This window comes from Berghia stephanieae, chromosome 3 (genome assembly GCF_034508935.2).
Source record: "Berghia stephanieae isolate SIO BIC M18660-M18661 chromosome 3, UCSD_Bste_1.3, whole genome shotgun sequence".
Taxonomy (NCBI): domain Eukaryota; kingdom Metazoa; phylum Mollusca; class Gastropoda; order Nudibranchia; family Aeolidiidae; genus Berghia; species Berghia stephanieae.
In genome coordinates, this window is record NC_088362.1 from 7,510,268 (window position 1) to 7,517,767 (window position 7,500).

Genomic DNA, 7,500 nt, shown 5'->3' on the forward strand with positions numbered 1-7,500 from the left:
CCGAGTAATATTTCATAAGGGCGTCCGCCATTGTTCCGATAGTTTAGAGCCAGTTACCTTGCATCATTACGAGGGAAGTGACGTTTCGACTGTTGAAGAGTATTGCATTCGGTTATCAGACCCGCTAATATTATGTGCTAGTATACAACGGATCCGATGTATCTGTTAATCAAGAATATAAAAATCTTTTAGTTGCTTACCATGTAAATGAGTAAGCCATTTAGAATTTGACATTCAAAAGTATTGAACTAAAATGTCTACAACAGCTTAAAAATAGAACAAATCACTTAGCTCTAGCTCAAAACCCTTTCTCAAGCAACAGTAAAAAAGTTTATTGATTTTATTGTTGGAGGAGGAACGGTATTCAACTTAAAAGTCATAATCAACTCTCTTCTTTTTCTAAAATCAAGAGCACTATGACTTATTAGAAGCATTTGGCATTATATCACTTGAGAAAATTACTGGAGGAGGGATGTAAGGATAAAGAAGAGAAAGTAGTAGTAGTAGTTGTTGTTGTTGTAGTAGCAGTAGTAGTAGTAGTAGTAGTAGTAGTAGTAGTAGTAGTAGTAGTAGTAGTAGTAGTAGTAGTAGTAGTAGTGGTAGTAGTATGGTAGTAGTAGTAGTAGTAGTAGTAGTAGTAGTAGTAGTAGTAGTAGTAGTAGTAGTGTAGTAGTTGTAGTAGTAGTAGTAGTGTAGTAGTAGTAGTAGTAGTAGTAGTATAGTAGTAGTAGTAGTAGTAGTAATAGTAGTATAGTATATAGTAGTAGTAGTAGTAGTAGTAGTAGTAGTAGTATAGTAGTAGTATAGTAGTAGTAGTAGTTAGTAGTAGTAGTAGTAGTAGTAGTAGTAGTAGTAGTAGTATAGTAGTAGTAGTAGTAGTAGTAGTAGTATAGTAGTAGTAGTAGTAGTAGTAGTAGTAGTAGTAGTTAGTAGTAGTAGTAGTAGTAGTATGTAGTAGTAGTAGTAGTAGTAGTAGTAGTAGTAGTAGTAGTAGTAGTAGTAGTAGTGTAGTAGTAGTAGTAGTAGTAGTAGTAGTAGTAGTAGTAGTAGTAGTTGTTGTTGTTGTTGTTGTTGCAACAGTAGTAGTAATAGAAGAAGAAAAAGAAGGACAGCAACAACAACAACGATAACAACAACACCACCAGCAGCAGCAGCTGAAAAAAAAACAAGAAAAAGGGAGGAGGAGGAGGAAGAGGAGGAGGAAGAAGAAGAAGAAGAAGAAGAAGAAGAAGAAGAAGAAGAAGAAGAAGAAGAGAGCAGGAGGAGTAGAAGGAGGAAGCGGTGGGTGGTGAGGAAAAGGAGGAGGAGGGAGGAGTAGAATGAGTAAGCGGTGGGTGGTGAGGAAAAGGAGAAGGAGGAGGAGGAGGAGGAGGCGGTGGGTGAGGGGAAGAAGAAGAAGAAGAAGAAGAAGAAGAAGAAGAAGAAGAAGAAGAAGAAGAAGAAGAAGAAGAAGAAGAAGAAGAAGAAGAAGAAGAAGAAGAAGAAGAAGAAGAAGAAGAAGAAGAAGAAGAAGATATTAAAGCTACAGAAATTTACCTGAATCTGCGTGGATTCTGTATCAAGGCAGCAAGAACACTCACACCTACTTCAAGGCAAACCCCAGAGGTAAAGCCACGCAAAAAATGTCGTACAAATTCTCGAAGCTTTGAGGTTTCTTTGTCAAGTTTCCGTATTTGCTCTATATAATATAATATTTTTAAACGGTTTATTTCGGAATGTGAAATATCTTCGTGATTTTTCTTGATATGATTGCTGGACTCCGTTTCATTCCTATTGACGGTTCTAAACTCGGTGACATTGCTATTGTAGCCGTTATTATAGTTCTCATCGACATTATTATTGTTGTTGTCATTGTAATTATTGTTGTTGATAATATTCTTGGCTGTATCGTCAGTATTTTCGATATCGTATGTCATGGTGGCTTTCTCTCTTGGGTAAACTTTTCATCAATTACATAAGTAAATAACAGTCTTTGAGTTATATTTCAAGTGTTTCATTAAAAGAATTTGGTGCTAAATCAGCTTGTTGAATTTTTAGAAAAGTTCTTATTTACTTTCATCCCTACCACCTAAAATAAATACCTATCTACATTGACACGAAATAATGAAATATAACTAAACACAACTTCCACCTGAAATTGATGTTGAAATTTCTAGACCATAAAAATGCCAATTTTACAATATATCTAAATACAAATGGCCATGAACGCTGGATAGCTTTTGATCGACTAAGTTCATTGCCCTAATCTGCCGATGTCTCTATCAGTTTGCACCGAATAGTCCTTGCACACCGTGGCGGCCGGTGTAGCACGCCAGAATGACTCTATCGCCAAAAAGAGTTAAATTGTCGTACGCGAGGCAGACTCTAGAGTTAGCCTCGCGGCCGCGAGACTATCTCTAAAGTGTGCCTCACGTACGCCAATTAACTCTGACTCATTTTTTGGTAGAGTCATTCTCGCGTGGTACACAGGTGTGTATGGACGTGGAAGCTCTCACAGTTTTGATAACACATACATCGGTTGCTATACAACTGTTTGATTACATTGCCTGATACTTGACCCATGTGTTACAATGGCTTGTTTGGTTCAATGATGATGCTCATCTTTATATGACTGTAGATTGATGTCAGATACTTTTCGGACATCTTTATCCCCGCCCATTTTACTTTAACTCTCTCCTGACCAGCCATTTTCAGAATTTTCCCTGAAACTTCACACCCACCCAACACAAGAATATATTTTTTTCTACTCAAACAGAAAAGGAACAAGTACATTCTATACATAATATTGTCCAGTGTCTAATTTTTATCGCTAGCACAAAATATTTTCTTTATTTGTATGATGTACCAAGGATATCAGAATGAGAAAACTGTTGGTTGCATTGTAACGAATGTGACGATTTTCCCATGGATGGTAAGGAGAGGGTTAAGTGTGCGGCTATGTGGTCTTCTGGTATGACACTCGCTTTCGGATCGGAAGGTCCTGGGTTCGAACCTCGCGCTCGGAGCATAGTTGAGTCCTTGGAAAAGGCTCTTTACTCACTTTGTCTCACCGTACTCAGGTGTAAAATGAGTACCTGACCGTTAACAGCGTTGTCTTTGTCCGAAAAATTGTAATATCCCCTAACAGGCGGCACGTCCCGTCCTACATGTTAAATGTTGCTGTTGACCCCTTGTAAAGCGCTTTGAGCACATTTAGTAGATATTGCGCTATATAAAGCTCAATTTTTTAAAAAAGTAAATCAATTCTCCCCAGTACTGCACTGTCGTTGCCGTCTCATTTATTCCTGAATGCCATTGGTATATAACCTAAAAAAATTCCTTCTCAGATGAATACAATTAGGACAAAACTTCAATTCTGACATCATATCTATCTAATTCTTTTCACCAACAATACTCTTTAACAGTCGTAACGCCACTTCCTTCCTAATGACGTATGGTAACTTAGTAACACTGGATCTAAACTATCGGAACAATGGCGGACGCCCGTATGAATTATTTCTCCGGCGAGCATAAAGGGTATCCAGAGGAAATAAACCAAATAAATTTGATCATGTTTTGACTTTTACATATTCTGGTCACAAAGCATCTGAAAAGTTCTAGCCAGCATGAAAAATAAAAAGTAATGATTTTCTTGTTTAGAACCAAGATGGCCGCCGTTGCCGGGCGGCGTGACATCAGACTATTGAATCGTATTGCAATGCAATTCGGGCTTCAATGGAGAGCAAGTCGTATTGCTGTTGTTGCTTTCTGTTTAAAAATATAACAGCAGTTATAGTCAAAGAGAATAAATAGAAAAACTATGATTTGAAAAGATTCTGGGTGGGGATCCTGACCTCCCATAGTGGGCAGGGAGGTACACACCAGTGCCGCGCTGAAGACCGGTCTGGACCGCGGTCCCACGGTCTTTTAGCTGTGAACCGAAGACCGGTCCCATAGGGGAAGACCGGCCATGGTCCTCACTTCTTATCACCCTTCAACTAGTGCGGGGCGGTCCTTGCAAGGATCACGGTCCTACGGTCTCGCGCCATAGCCTACTACTTCCCCAGCGATTCGTTGCTTCGGTTGCCTATCTTCCACCAATCACCACCCATCCCACTTAATTAATCGCACCCACCCCCCTTTGCCATACACTAAACGACACAGACGACCATACAGGCAGACGACCACCAACCTCCACTCCGCAAACCGCCCTTTCGTGTGTGAGATGGGGGGAACAGGAGGCGCACGCCTTGGACGATTCCATTATACGGGGTAAATTTCAAAATTTACTACACCATAATGATCGCAATGACAATGATCTATGGTGAAGGCATGACCCCTCTTCTCTAATGGGTTATTGTTTGAAATGTATGTGACTACTAAAGATGTGTGTGTTTGTGTGTGTGTGTGTGTGTGTGTGTGTGTGTGTCGAACCTAGCAAGTAGCAAATCCAATTTTTTGTTTTCTTTTGTCCATCTCTTGTCACCACTCCTTTCTATCGCAGTGTTGTCATTTTAAATAATACAATTTTTGAGGAAAGAAATACAGGACATTCAAATTAAGTCACCCGATGCCGTATTGATGGTCACTGGCGATTTTAACCAATGTAACGATTTTACTCTCCCGGGACTTCATCAATACGTGGACTGCGAGACAAGGGACAAAAAAACATTAGATTTATTCCTGTGTAATATTAAAAATAGTTATAAATGTTTACCCCGTGCCCCATTAGGTTTATCTGACCACTGCATGCTCTTGCTACTCCCCACCTACCGCCCTGTTTTTAAACGTGTAAAACCAGTAAAGAAAAGTGTACAGATCTGGAACGGAAGTGTGTGTGAAGATTTGCGTGGTTGTTTTGAATGCACTGACTGGAATGTTTTTATCGAATCATGTGATAGTGTGGATGAGCTGAATGACTGTGTGAGTGAGTATTTAAAATTCTGTGAACAGCTAGTGTCTTGTAAAAAAGAAATAAAATATTATCCTAACAATAAGCCTTGGATAACAAAAGATCTAAAACTTTTATTGAACCAAAAGAAAACTCTCTTTACTGGTGGAAACGAAAAAGATCTTAAAACAAAACAAAAAGAGATAAAGAGGGTAATATCTAGTTGTAGAGACAAGTACAAAAATAAAATTGAAAAATGCTTTTCTTCTGGGGATATACGGGACACGTGGCGGGGGCTTAAAACTGCTGTTAACTATAATCCAAAGCCCACGATTATATCAGAAGATATCGAAATTGAAACTTTAAATAAATTTTATTCACGTTTCGACACAGCAAACAAATTTGATATTGAAAATGAAAAACATAAATTAGACAGGGCTTTGGAAGATGAAATGGCTGTTGAGGTCAGTGAAGAGGAAACGAGATTCGTATTTTCGAAACTAAACGAGAGGAAGGCTGCTGGGCCGGATGGATTGAAAGGAAAACTATTAAAAGAATGTGCCCACCAGCTTTCCCCCATTTATACACATATTTTTAACTGGTCCCTCCAATGCGTTTCAATCCCTGAAATTTGGAAAACTTCGAAAATTATTCCTGTTCCAAAAAAAGAAAAACTTGAAACTATGAACGATCTCAGACCTGTTGCACTGACTTCAATAGTCATGAAATCTTTAGAAAAACTTGTTCTTGTTAAAATTAGGAAACAGTTTATGCCATTGAGTGATAGTCATCAATTTGCTTACAAACCAGGACGTGGCGTAGAGGATGCCATTTTGCTGTTTACAAACAACATCTACAGGCATCTAGATCACGCTAGGAGCTATTGCAGATTGCTTTTTGCAGATTTTTCTTCAGCGTTCAATACAATGCAACCCCAGTTGGTTGTTCAAAAATTGACTAGTCTGAATTTAAACAAGTATATAATTGCTTGGGTGCTCGAATTTCTTACGGAGAGAGCACAATATGTTCAATTAGGGCAAAACAAATCTTCCTGTATAACTACAAATACTGGCGCTCCTCAAGGTTGTGTATTGTCCCCTGTATTATTCACAATATACACAAATGACTGTAGAAGTCAAAACCTGAGTGTACCTTTAATAAAGTTTGCAGATGACACCGCTCTTCAAGGCCTCATAACAAATGGCAACGAAGTGGTTTATAGGCAAGAAATTGATAGATTTGTGTCTTGGTGTGATGCCCACCACCTAGAGCTTAACATAAGCAAGACAAAGGAGCTAGTGATTGACTTTAGGAGAGTGAAGGAACCGATAGAACCGTTAAAATTAAAGGACCAATTCGTCCAGCGAGTTCCTCACTACAAATACCTTGGTGTAACGATTGATGACAGGCTCAAGTGGGATGAACACTTGAAAATAATTAGGCATAAGATGTGCAGACGTACATATTTTTTATCAAAACTCTCTCAGTTTAGAATAGATAAAACCCTCTGCACATTATTTTATAGAGCAGTAATCGAAAGTGTTTTGTCATTTTGTATAACAGCTTGGGGAGGCAATTGCTTAGCAGTGGAAAGGAACAAAATAAATTCAAATATTAAAAAATCCATTAAACGCTATATAAATGATGTTGACGATGTAGATCTTTTATACGAGAAATTTTGTATAAATAAAATAACTAAAATATTAAATGACCAGTATCATCCACTAAGACCATCAATTATTATGTCAGAAAGAAGTGGTCGCCCTTTCTCTATTTCAACGAAAACAGAGAGACACCGAAAATCTTTTCTGCCGTCCAGTATTAGGCTTTATAACAACAAGCAATAATCATTTTATATAATTATTTCTCATTTTTACTTTTTAAAAATATAAATATTAATTTATTAATTTATTTGTTTTGCAATCTTTTCAATTTTCAATTTATAGTGACAGTTTTAACTATTTTACAGTGTTGAAATTATTCATATTATAAAGCGCAGCTCTGGTTATAGAGCTGCTCCTTTTTTATATATATACATCCTATTTCCATTGTATTTTTATCTTATGTGTAAATTATAACACGTCTGTACAAAAAATTTCCTTTTTGGGATGCAATAAAGTATTATTATTATTATTATTATTATTATATTAAAATTTCGTTTGGTGTTTTTACTAATCAAATAATATGAGTTTCATTAGTTTCTTCCTTCCAAAAAACCCAGTTATAACGTCTGAATTTTAAAAAAGTCCAATAGAATATTTGGGGACCCCGATAGCTCAGTTGATAGAGCACTCTATTTATACGCAAAGGGCCAGAGATCGATCCCGGGTGCAGTCGATTTTTTTCTGAATCCCTGTCTACTCAGCAATGAATGGGTAGCTGAGTTTGTTAGATCTGGCGAAAAGTCACCATCGACCCCTCTTATTACCTCATCCACCCCTCTTATTATAACTTCAGGTCTCTCTCTTACTCTTCAATGCTCGCTGCCCTCTAATGTGTGTGTGTGGGGGGAGGGGGGGGGAAGGGGGGGGGGTAGGAGTTGCGTGTGTGTATCAACGCCACGAACAACTCGATCAACGCCTTGGGCGATGCCATTATCTCCGTTAATGGGGATAAATTTCAAATTTTAT